The sequence below is a fragment of the Triticum urartu genome, chromosome 4 (assembly GCF_003073215.2).
Source record: "Triticum urartu cultivar G1812 chromosome 4, Tu2.1, whole genome shotgun sequence".
In the NCBI taxonomy this organism is placed as follows: domain Eukaryota; kingdom Viridiplantae; phylum Streptophyta; class Magnoliopsida; order Poales; family Poaceae; genus Triticum; species Triticum urartu.
In genome coordinates, this window is record NC_053025.1 from 380,843,995 (window position 1) to 380,857,100 (window position 13,106).

Below are 13,106 nucleotides of genomic sequence, written 5' to 3' on the forward strand. Positions count from 1 at the left end.
TATGGCTCATGGAAGCACAAGACTACATTTCCCCATAAGAGAGGCTACCAAGGATAAACAACTAGGTTGTCGGATCCCACACATACCAAGCATTTCAATCATACACACAATATGCTCAATATGTGCAATACAACATGTCATCACAACAAGACTCTACGACTCAGAGTATTTATTCATTAGGCTCCGAGGAGCGAGATATTACAAACATGGGTCTCATGACCCAACATTCAGAGCATACAAGTCAAAGCACATGCGGAAGCTTAACATGTCTGAGTACAGACATCTACATATGAAAAAGGCTGAGGAGCCTGACTATCAACAAGATCCTACCGAGGGCACAAGATCGTAGCTGAGGTAACAAGCTAAACGTCGAAGTCCACGCGGAACTACTAGCGAGACTGACGTCTCTCTGCAAAAACATAAAATAGGCAAACATGAGTACAAATGTACCCAGCAAGACTTACATCAGAACTAACTACATATGCATCGGTATCAACAAAGAGGTGGTGGAGTTTGACTGCAGCAAGCCAGCTTTGACTCGGTGGCTATCCTGAACTACGACTGCAAGTAACTCTATTGAGGTGGCGCACACAAGTCCACATATTCACCATATCAATACTCCACTATGGATCTGCTCCCGTCTCCCTACGAGAACACCATCCATAGCACTCACGCTTATCTTGCGCATTTTAGAGTATCCACTTTCACTTGTCTATGAACTATGCAAGGGTTCCAAACTTCCATATCCGAGGAATCCGGCTATTCGAATAGATAATGATAACCCTGCAGGGGTGTACTTCTTCACACACGCTCTCGCCACTTATCGCCCTGTACATGTCATGTACCAAGGCAACCTTCAAGCGGAAGCCGGGCGAGGGAGTCGGCCACGACCTGACTAACCAACAAGTCTCTAGTCCAGGTTTATCGCCTATTCGGGTTCCATCCGCAAGGAGATCTGGCCGGGGTGTAACACCCTGATTTTCATGCCTCAACACTTAAGCTAACAATCATGATAAAATGTGGTTTGACAAAAACTTTTCAGTGTTTTGGACCTTGCCTTGATTGGATTTTTGTCTGTTGTTTGCATGTGCTCTAAAAATCAAATAAACCCTCCAACTCCTATACTTCATGTCCTTGCTCCAAACTCTTGAACCAATGATCATGCCATGTGTATAGGACATAAAAATAATTTCTTGCAAAAATAATTTGGCCAAATAGTATTTTCTAAAATTAGTTTTCCAAAACCCCTGAATTGAGGTTTTCACTGCAAGTACTTGATTTGGGGTGTGAAAAATCTTTCAAAAGGTATATTTGAATCCTATTAGATATAGGACTCCCATAAACCACAAAAATATAATTTTAAAAGTTATTTTCCTATGTTATTTAAAAGCTTTTTCTTAAGGCCAGAAATGGTCTTTAATAGGGAAAAATTATTTTATTGTTTCAAAAATATTTGACAAAAATCAGGGAAACTCAATGGACATATATTGTCCATATATAAGAGTTTCAACACATGGTCATGTTCAAAATATTGGTCAAATACCTCAAAAACCATTTCTGCCCATTTCAAGGATTTGAAATATTTCTATAGGAAATATTCCCCAACAATTCCAAGAAAATTCTAGCATGTCACATATGACATGTTTGATGATCTTGCCAAGTATCATGTCATGGAGAATAGTATAACCCAATGAAATCTCCCCAAAACCATTTCTGTCCATTTTGAAGTTTGAGCAACTTTACATTGCCAAACATGTCCAAATGTTCTAAAACCTCGTGAACGTGCTCAAATTGTCTAATTATTCATCTAGACCAAATGGCACAAGTTGGAGAGAATGTTATCTTGCTCAAAGTACCCCCAAAACCCTTCCTGTTCAGAACCAAATTTGAACAACTCTACATTGGAAACTTTCTCCTTTTGATCTCAACTTTTGTGGACATGTTCATAACCTCAAATTATGACACTACACCAAGTGGTGCATCAAGGAGAATAGATTTGCATGACAAAATCTTGGTAAAGCCATTTCTGTTGATTTCTAGGGTTTACCAAAGTTACATTGGCTACTTTGCCCAAATGAGCTCAAACTTGGTGGAACATCCTACTTCTATGTGCCATTCCATCCTGTTAATTCTCATGGAAAGTGGAATTAATTTTCTTGCCCAAACCAACAACAAAAACCTTCTGCCATTTTCCAAAATCATCATTTTGACCTCTTCCACTAATCTCCTTGAGCTCAACTTTTTACCACAGCTCCTCCTAGTCTTCTCCTACCTGCAGTAACTCTCCCCTGGTCATTGCTCACTTATTGGTGGGGTAAAACCCCATTTTCTCTCTCTGGACAGCCCATTTCCCTCTCTCCCTCAACCTCTCTCCTCTCCTACTGGCTGTCCAGGGCATCCAAGGCCTTCTCCCCTTTGTTTACTCCTCCCTAAACAACCTAGACACAAGTGGCCACGCCCTACAAGCCAAAGGCATGCCCTGGCATGCAATTGGCGTGCTCCAGAACGTGCTATAGTGCACACTCGCACTATAGCCGCCCCCTTCCAACCGCCTCCGGCCACCTAGGGCCTCCCCCTCGTGTCCCCCGAGGTCACCTCGACATCCGCAACATGCTACACTGTCGTCCCCCTCCTCTCTCTCCCTCTCCGGCTCTCCTCGCGTGTGGACAGAGCGCCGCCCGAGCGCGCCAGTCGCTGGCCGCGGCGGGGACCCGCTTTGCCGCATTCCCCGCTCCCTCTCTTCTCCCCCTGGGCGTATTCCACCTCCACGAACTCCCTAGACTCGGCGCAGCACCTTCCCGAGGCCTGTAGCGACGAGCACGAACTCGCCGGCGCATGAGCCCACGGTGCACCATCGCCCCGCCATAAAAGGCCACCCCCGGGCCCTCTCTGGCCTCCGTTCGCTCTCTCTCCCTCCCAGCGACCCCCTAGACAAACCCACTCCCCTCCTCGCGCTCTCCATCCGCCACCATGGCCGGAGCCTTGTCGTCGGCCTCCGCCTAAATTCGCACCCACCACTCCTCCTTCTCCCCTCTAGACCGCACTAGAGCACATCCACAGTCACCGCGAGCCCCTCCCGTGCTTCTCCCCCTCGTCCCCGTGGTTGTTCCGTCGAGTTCCACCACCACCGTCAGCCTTGTCCGCCGCGGTCGACTCCCTGCTCGACCTGGTGCCCCTGGGCTACCGTGCCACCCACGGTTGGACGCGACCGGGTCCCCTGAGCACGCTGGTGGGAGAACATCGCCGGAGACGCCCGTAGCGCCGGCGACGGGCGTCGAGCGCCTCCTATGTCTCCTGTCGCACCTAGGCGGGAGGTGGAGGACGAACCTGACAGGAGGGCCCCGCCTCGTTTAAGTGGACACGGGCTCTGCCTGCTGACGCCTTCGCTCGAGGAAGGCGTATTTCCCCAAGTACGCCTCCTGCATCAACAGCCCGCGCGCGGCCGAGCAGCTGGGCCAGCCTGCTGCCTATCTCTCGCCTTGCGCGCATGATAAGGGTAAAGCCCCCTTTCCCTTTTTCTTTTTCCCAGTAGACTTCAAAAGCACTTAAAAAAATCAAATCAACTCCAAATTTGATGATTCAAATTTCTAGGGGATCCACAAATCATGATCTATCACATAGTGCTATTTGCACATTTTCCTAGAAACTTTTTCTTCAGAAAATATTTATTAAAACCCCATTTTCCATTTCTGTGATGAACTTTAGAAAATCACAGAGAGCCCATTTTTGATCCAAATTCCATGATTCAAAATCCTAGATGTCTATAAGTTCAAAAATTAGTTTTTGAACATTTTTACTAATACGTTTTGTATCACCTCAAATAATGGTCTATTTCTTCATATATAGCCAACTTTGCAAATTCATAGAGAAATCATTTGAACTCCAAATCCAGTGAAACCAACTCCTAGATGCTTCTAAAATCATGATTTGTTAAATGGGTGCGTTTGCTCATTTTTCAAAAATATGTTTCTCTACACTTCTTGCAATTCCATAAACCCCTTGATTCCATCATATCAAAATGTTTAGAAATATCCATTGAGCCACTTCCAATGAAATTACTTTGGTCATTCCTCATATGACCAGAGGTATCCAATAAAAGTCAACTTCATATTTTTAGAGCACATTTATTCTTGCCTTGTTGTGTTGCTTATTGTGATTGTTTTCGACGTTAGTTGCCAAAGTAGACGGAGTACTTGGAGAAGGACCAGAAGATCTCAAGACTCTGATGAACCAGGCAAGCAGCCCTTTGACCATGTCTAAGAATCCCCTTTTATGCATGTCATATGGCACTTTTATTGCTTGCATCGCAGTCATGATAAAATGGTGACCACTTGAGGTGGTTTGCCTCCGTTGCTTTTCTCGTTGACACTTGCATGATGCATGACCCTACCTTTCTATGAGGGTTATGCCAGTGGAGTAGATAGGATGCTAAAGTAGTTGCTACGCAAAAAGGGACGGGAATATGCATGGTGATGGAGACAGAGTATTTTGAAAGGACTTTTCGAAAACCCCATCGGGTTCCACTTATGCCCGAGGGAGATAATGAGATGGGTAACCACTTGGTGACGAAGTGGTGTACCGAGGCAAGTGTGTGTGTGTTGCTTTCAAAAACGGATTGGTTTAAGTTGCGACCGTTATTCCAACCTTACATGCGCAACCACTCTACCCTTGTATGGGAAAGGGCATTATTGATTACCTAGGCCGATACTAGCATGGAGCCCGCATTACTAGTGACAGGGGAGAGTTGGTGCTCTCTCTCGGGACGGGGTCGTGCCAGGTTGGGCGGCCATGACTGTCTTCATAGGGCACCGGACACACCGTTGGTACCCCATGCTTGTGGTATGTGATGAAAATGGGAGCGAGGCTCCATAATTTTAAGATGTGAAATGTTGGGCACGGGGGTTACTGCCAATCGAGTGGACTCTATGTTAGTGTCGTCTAGGGAAAGATAGTGATCGGGTCCTTACCCCGGGTACTTGAGGTACCGCGGGTCGTGGATGACACAGAAGTTCCCCGGATCTTGTGGGTAAAGTGTGCAACCTCTGCAGAGTGTAAAACTATTCGAATAGGCGTGTCCACGGTCAAGGACAGTTGGGTAACCGCTCTTGGGCTACGTCCACTTGTTTACAAACCAGTGTGTGTGGGAAGAACTACTTGGGTCAAGACAAAGGACTTGACATGGATGAGTTGGGTTGGAGCCCACTCCCTTTGTGTTGATATCTGTAACCTGTCCTCTTGGTTTCTTTAATTCTCCTGATACATGTCTTACAAGTTGTTGATCATGTCATTGCACTCAAAACTAGCTTTCCACAAAAATTTACCTATATCATGCATTATTGTATCTTGAACCAAAACATGGGTTGCTTGCGAGTACATTCAAAGTACTCATTGGCTTGCCACTAGTTATTTTATTGGCCAAGCATGAAAGAATAGGATATAATGAAGGATACCTTGGTGAAGAACATGCGAGCTTGGACGCTTCCCAGTCAGAATGCCTGTAGGGTTAAGGCAGATGGCATGGGTCCAAGTTATCGACGAAGATTTTCGCTGCGATGTTATAATGAAGACTCGACCATAATGGTCCTACTTGTGTAATACAGTATGTATGGATGTAAGACTCTTGTTATTCAGCTTCTGTGTGTTCAATGAGCATTGATCTCTGGGATCACTGTACACGTGCATTCGGTGATCACGACTTATGAGTCGGGGTCCCCACAGAGCTGGTATCAGAGCCAGGTTGATTGTAGGAAGCCTTAGTTAGCATGGTCGTTAGTTAGGGTAAAACTATTTCCAAAACTACTACTAGTTTTCAAAACTGTCTATACTTCTCTTCCCTTCTTAGTTTTTCGAAAACTAAGGTATACTTACCTTATTGATCTCTCCCCCTTCAAAACCTTTGGTCGCTAGAACCCTTATGCCCCTGACCACTGGGTTCCTTGTAATCCTTGTGGATAATCTAGAAGGAAGATGCCTTGTCACACATTCACCCACATCTCTTGAACACAAGATTGGCGACATCACAACAAGACGATACCAACAGAAGATACATCCTCGAGGGATGGGGACTTGAAGGCCCAAGAGATGGTGACACCTGCCCCAAGATGATGCAACCTTAGCCTACGACGATCAGGGCATAGGATATGCAAGATCATGATATACATCGCTAATAGGGTAACCCTGTCACTACCGTTGTTGTATCGGCGGCCACCGGTGGATGAGGACCTAGCCATTTGGTCTGCCTCACTATAGTGAGCAGGAAAATGGTTCTCTTCATCCCCCGCTCTCGGTGACGATATTGTCAACAATGTGTCCGACGGATTGGACCTCTATTATGCCTTGTTAATGTCATTGCATAAAGGATGGCCACCTGGAACCGCCGACACTTTAAAAAGGAAAAAGCGATCATGATGATTAGGAGGACAAGAGAATACCAAGTCAATGCCAGCTACGAGGAGCCACCTTCACCCCATCATCTCATCAGGCGAGAAGTGTTGAAGATTCTTCAGGCCAACCCGGACCATTTCATCAAACAACTACAAAAGACGTAGCGACACCTGAGGAAAAATCCAGAAGACTTCATGAGGCACGAAGTAAAGCACGACTACTTAGTCCGAGAACCCCTAGGGTAGGATGAGTCGTGTACCCCCTATGCGGAGTCGAGTCCGTATGAAGGTTCGAATAGAACCATGACTGTGTGTTGCTTGTTTTATTTGATTGTGTTTTGATATAAGTCGCACTTTTGCCCTAGGCAACAAGTACGCGACAATATCACCTTCCTTGTTTTCCTTTGTTTGGCCCTTTTGGCACCCGTTTGCTCGCACTTGCACTATAGAACCCCCTTTGGGCATTCCCCTCCTCTGTGCTACTTTTCCCCCGCATCTCTTTCACTAACTGAAGATCAGCCAGACAAGATGCACCAAGGATTCTACCTCGGCAACCAACTGGCAATGAAGACTTTTGCTACTGTCTCCTCGACCAAGTGAAACCCCGTAGAGTTATATTTAACCCTCCAGACTAGAAACCCATTCCTAGACCCTTCGGGACTTCACAAGATACCCAGCTCGAGTCCTTAACCATGTGCTTAACCCACATAATTGCAAGAGAACCAGTTAAGCCTCTGTAAACCTTGCACAGCACTGGGATCATTATGGAACTAGTGGACATAGTGAGCAAGTACATTGTCATCCTAATATAGCACAAGAGTTGATGCTTTCGGTGGTATAAGGTTATTTGATTAAAGGACTAGATAGAACAACTAGCATCTCAGGAACCGTGCTTAAGGATAAGGTGACAAATGTTCGCTCGCACACTAGATCCTTGAAACCCTTACGCCTTACCAAGCCACAACAATGGTCGGATCCTGACCTTGGGCTTTGGCTCTAGATCGATAAGACCTTGGCCAATGCTCAACCGTGACCATCACCAATGCCTCAGCCCACTTTATGTACCCCATGAACAGAAACTTCATGGAGTACTTGGACAAGTTGATTGTCATCCTTATTTGGTGACCTACTTGCCTACCCGAAGACGGAAGAAGAACCGTTCAGCTGGTTAGGGAACATCTGAAGACCGCCATGTCAAGGAGGAAGAACTATAGTAACCACCATCGTCAAGAAGTGAACTTACTCGTCGAAGACCGTGCGTGTCTGCAAACCACTCCTCTCAGAAGGACCAAGCATTTCCATGTCAAAGGGAAGCTCACTCCAAGATTTAATAACCCCCGCCGAGATTGCTACGAGATGAAAGAGAAGACAGTTGCCAGCTGGAGTTACCACCTGAGTTACCCACTATGCGCAACGTTTTCCCACACATCACAACCCTAGAAGTGTTTCCAACTTCCTGATAAGCCCGATCTCTACAAGGACATCAATCACCGAGCCATCGACCTCTAGCCCAATCTAACCTACCGCGAGCTACCCATTAGCAACCTGGATCAAGAGGAGTGTCATACACGAAGCCACACCATCAAGTACTTCAAGCTCAATGGAGCACTACACGGAAGCAGGAGCAACATGAGGACTTGAAGACTACCCCAGATCCAAGTTTCTGTATCCCTTTTCCGCGCCTAGTTTGGGAATCTCAGGGACGAGATTCTTGTAAGGGGGGTAGGTCTGTCACACCCTGATTCTCATGCCTCAACACTTAAGCTAACATTCATGATAAAATGTGGTTTGACAAAAACTTTTGAGTGTTTTGGACCTTGCCTTGATTGGATTTTTGTCTGTTGTTTGCATGTGCTCTAAAAATCAAATAAACCCTCCAACTCCTATACTTCATCTCCTTGCTCCAAACTCTTGAACCAATGATCATGCCATGTGTATAGGACATAAAAATAATTTCTTGCAAAAATAATGTCGGTCCTGTCGGTGTACTAGAGTAGGGGTACCCTAGTATCCCGAACTTGTGCACGGGCAGTCGCAGCATCCCGCGGCAAGGCTTGCCGGGTGACCGCCAAGGTCCTCCGTGGTTCCTTTGGAGCCATCCAAGAACAAAGTATCCAAGTCAAGGAGACAAGACCCCGGCAAGAGGAGCTTGCCGGGAAGGCCAACAAAAGCATCTCAAGACCCCGGCAAGAGGAGCTTGCCGGGAAGGCCACCCAAGGCACTTCAAGGAACTTGCCGCGACGCGCCTCGCGTCCCGGCAAGGCCCGGTGAGCGACAAGCTCCCAAGCGCGACAAGACAACGACAGTGGCAAGGCGCTTGCCATGGCAAGCCACCTCTCTGGGCCCGCGCTCCAGCACATCCACTAACGTGTCGCTCTGGGACCCTTCCAGGCGTACGTGGCGGGAGGCTGTGCAGCTTGCGGTGCGCGGTGGCAAGCGGCGCTGACAAGATTGCCATTGTGGCGAGCGGTGGCGTCCCTGGCGGTCCCTTTTACACTGTTTAGGCGACGCAGACGGGCATTTAAGGCCCTTGTCCCCTGCCGTCAGGGTTAGGTATGATACACTGTAGCAGGTAGCTGTGCCTACCACAGCACCTTTCCATTTTTGCCCTTTACCTCCTTTGCCACCTGTCGGTGACCTCTTGAGCATATAAAAGGAGGCCCATGCGCAACGTAGAGGGGGGTTAGCCAGTGCGAAAGACACTCACGCTCGGTCTCGTTAGCTGCTGAAGTGTACTATAGCACTCCGCGCTCCCGAGCAAGAAATCAATACAAACCACAAAGCAGGAGTAGGGTTTTACGCATCCGTGCGGCCCGAACCTGGGTAAATCGCTCGCGTGTATCGCCTCGATTTGCTCTTTGCACGATCTCCGCCCCCGTCGAACCGAAAGGGACTCGGTCCGCCGGTCCCATAGGTGCCCGTGGATCAGTACCCCGCCATCTTTGGCGCGCCAGGTAGGGGGCGTCGAAGTTGTGTGAACCAGATCCGGCATTCTCGCGAGCTAGCTCTTCATCATCTTCATCAACATGCCGCCGAAGAAGAAGGTTTCGGAGGCGGCTGCTCCGTCCGCGCCGAACCCACCATCGCCGGAGCAAACGGCTGATGGGGCAGGCGCAGGCGAAAGAACGCGCGTTGACGAGGGAGCTCACGGTGCTGCCAGGTCCAAGGACAGGGCTGCGCTGCCCATCGGCGGCGTAGCCGGCTCCCAGAACGACCGGGCGCACTCCAAGACCTCGGCGTCCGTACATGCCCTGCGCCCATCTCAGGAGGCGCGGGACCGGCAGCGTCATGGTACTCACGGTACCATGCGTTTGCTAGACCAAGATCGAGCTGGTGGATCTCGGAGCGCTCAACACCACCATGCACGTCAACATGCTGGCACGAGCGAGGCACGGTCCCCTGGACGGAATACTGCTCCTTCTAACATAGTTAGAAGTCCGAGCATATCCCGCTCCTCGCACCGTTCGCCACCACCACCCGCCACTGCAGCAGAAGCTTTGGCGCGAGCTCAGCTGCTCCTAGACTACCCTCCAACGGCGGACAAGATCGACGACTGGAGGGCCACCATCCAGAGTCTCATCGGCTTCGCCAACGGCGACACTCCACGGCAGCCGAGCACGTCGCAGCCGCAGCGAGTCAGCCAGGCACGAGCCGGTGGCGACAAGACCGGTGGGGGTGCAACCTCTGTGCACTCTCCGCCCCGAACGCCAAGATCGCCGACTCGCCGGATCCACCTCGACAGCGACTCCACCGCGTCGTCAAATCCACGAGCTCGTCGCAATCAGCGCCAAGTTCTTCACGAACGACAGCAAGAAGACGCTCGTACTCGCATCGAGCGCCGAAGAGAAGCGCGACGTCAATCAGACCAGCGCGCTGGGCCCTCTGTTGACATGCATGCGCCAGGGGAACCAGGCGACTTGCCGTACGCGGGAGGTTGCCCTGCGTTCACTCATGAGCTGCGGCAAGTCCAGTGGCCCAGCATGAAGAATTTCAAGCCAGATGTACCAGAGAAGTACGACAGCAAGTCGCATCCGTCGGAGTTCTTCAGCATCTACACCATCGCGGTGCAGGCTCCTGGGGAGCGAGACGACAAGATCCTTGCCAACTACTTCCCGCTGGTGCTCAAGCCCAACGTCAGGCCCTGGCTCATGCACTTGCCGGACAACTCCATATCCTCCTAGGCAGACCTATGCCATCAGTTTGTTGGCGCCTTTACAGGCGGCCACAAACCTCATGGCCAAGAGAGTGACCTTCATCTGCTCGCCCAGAAGGAAGGAGAGCCTCTGCGCAAGTACATTCAGAGATTCAGCCGTGTACAGCCCAACATCCCAGACGTCCACCCCGCCGCGGTCATCAGCGCGTTTCATCAGAACGTGCGTAACCGCAGGATGCGGGAGGAGATGGCGATGTGCAAGATCAGAGACGTCAGCGAGCTGTATGCCCTGGCCGACAAGTGTGCACGTGCTGAGGAAGGGAGGAAACTCCCCGGAGAGAATGTAGGAGCAGGAGGATCTGACAGTGAGGATGCTGCCCCGGCAAAGAAAAACCGGCGGCGGAACAGGAAGAAGAAAGGCAAAGATGTGTTGGTCGTTGAGCAGTCCGGCAACGAAGGTGGCGCCAAGAAAGCCAAAGTTGGTAGCTCCAGCAAGGAGGTTGCCGCGTGCACCAACTGTCAGGCTGTGGCGGTCGCCGACAAGCAGGACGGCACCGACAAGCAGTACTGCAAGATTCACCGCACCAAGGGCCATGACCTCCAGAGCTGCAAAAAGGTCGAGCAGCTTGTCCAGCAGCAAAAGGCTGAGTACGAGCGACGAGACAAGGAGAGGGCCCAAGGAGGCGCTGGAGAATCCGGCAAGAAGCGCGCCGGCCGGGGAGGACGCCGCGGCAAGGCCAAGCAGCGGCAAGGAGACAGACCTCCCCGCGGCCGCGACAAGGATGAAGATGACGACAACGATGACGAAGACATGGATGATGTTGAGACCAGCGAGCAGGAGTTCCAGAAAGCCACAGATGTCTTGTGCGTTGATGGCGGTGCTTCTCTGCATACTTCACACCGCCAACTCAAGCAGTGGGTGCGGGAAGTCAATGCAGCGGAGCCACCTATCGAGTCACGCAAGCTTCTGAAATGGTCCAGCACGCCTATCGTCTTTGACATTGAGGACCACCCTGATCGCACAACTGCGGTCGGGTGCTTTCTGATGTTGGTTTCACCAACTATCCGCAACCTCAAGGTCACTAATATGTTAGTTGACGGCGGGGCCGTCTTGAACCTGATCTCCTCCGCTGTACTCCAGAAACTCCAGATCCCTGATAGTGAGCTCGAAGAGACCGGCACATTCCAAGGAATCAATCCGGGAAGGAGCAAGCCGAAGGGGAAGGTCACGCTGCCAGTCACATTTGGCAGCAAGCTGAACTTCAGGACTGAGAGGGTCACATTTGACGTTGCCGATATTCCATTGCCTTACAATGGGATACTTGGCCGTCCAGCACTCGCCAAGTTCATGGCAGCCTCTCATTACGCATATAACATGCTGAAGATGCCAGGCCCGATAAGCGTCATCTCTGTCCCCGGAGACAAGAAGGATGCTCTTATCTGTGCCGACAAGATCTACCGGGAAGCAGCAGCCGCAGCAGATCGCAAGTCACTTGCCGCTGAAGCTCCCGGGGGAAGAAGAAGACCAAGTCCGGCAAGAGTTCTGATGCCCACTCCGGCAAGCGCAACTCTTCGGAGTGCTGCGCTGCCGTCGAGGACGCACCATCGAGCTCCACCGGCAAGTGCAAGAAGACAATGGCAGCTCCGCCAGAGACGAAGAAGGTGTTCGCCAAGGAGGACGGCACTGGTGGTACCTTCACCATCAGTGCCACTCTCGACCCTAAATAGGAAAGCGCGCTCATTGCTTTCCTGCGGGCGAATGTCGACGTGTTTGCATGGCAACCGTCTGACATCCCCGGTGTTCCCAGGAAAGTAATTGAGCACCATCTTGCCGTTTGTCCTCATGCGCGGCCCGTCAAGCAGAAGGTCAGGAAGCAGGCAGTGGAGCGCCAAGAATTCATTGCAGAAGAGATCAAGAAGCTGGAAGCAGCAGGCCTTGTCAAAGGAGTGCTCCATCCCACGTGGTTGGCCAATCCTGTATTCGTGCGCAAGGCAAACGGGAAATGGAGACTTTGTATCGATTTTACCGATGTTAACAAATCTTGTCCCAAAGACCCATTTCCTTTGCCACGCATTGACCAGATTGTTGACTCCACAGCCGGATGTGATTTGCTTTCATTTCTTGACGCATACTCAGGATATCATTAGATCATCATGGCAGAAGAAGATGAGGAGAAGACCGTATTTATTACTCCATGTGGCACGTACTGTTTCATACGGATGCCTTTCTGATTAAAAAATGCTGGCTCACCATTTGCAAGAGTAGTTCATGTCGCCCTTGAACCACAAATACACAGAAATGTGGAAGCATACATGGATGACATAGTAGTCAAAAGCAAGGACAAAGCAACTCTGATCCAAGACTTAGGTGAGACCTTTGCAAATCTACGCAAGATCAGCCTCAAACTCAACCCAGAGAAGTGTGTGTTTGGAGTCCCCTCCGGCAAGCTTCTCGAGTTCTTCGTGTCTCAGCGGGGAATTGAAGCCAATCCCGATAAAATCAAGGCCATTGAGCAGATTGAAGCACCAAAGCGCGTCAAGGATGTGCAAAGACTTGCCGGTTGCGTGGC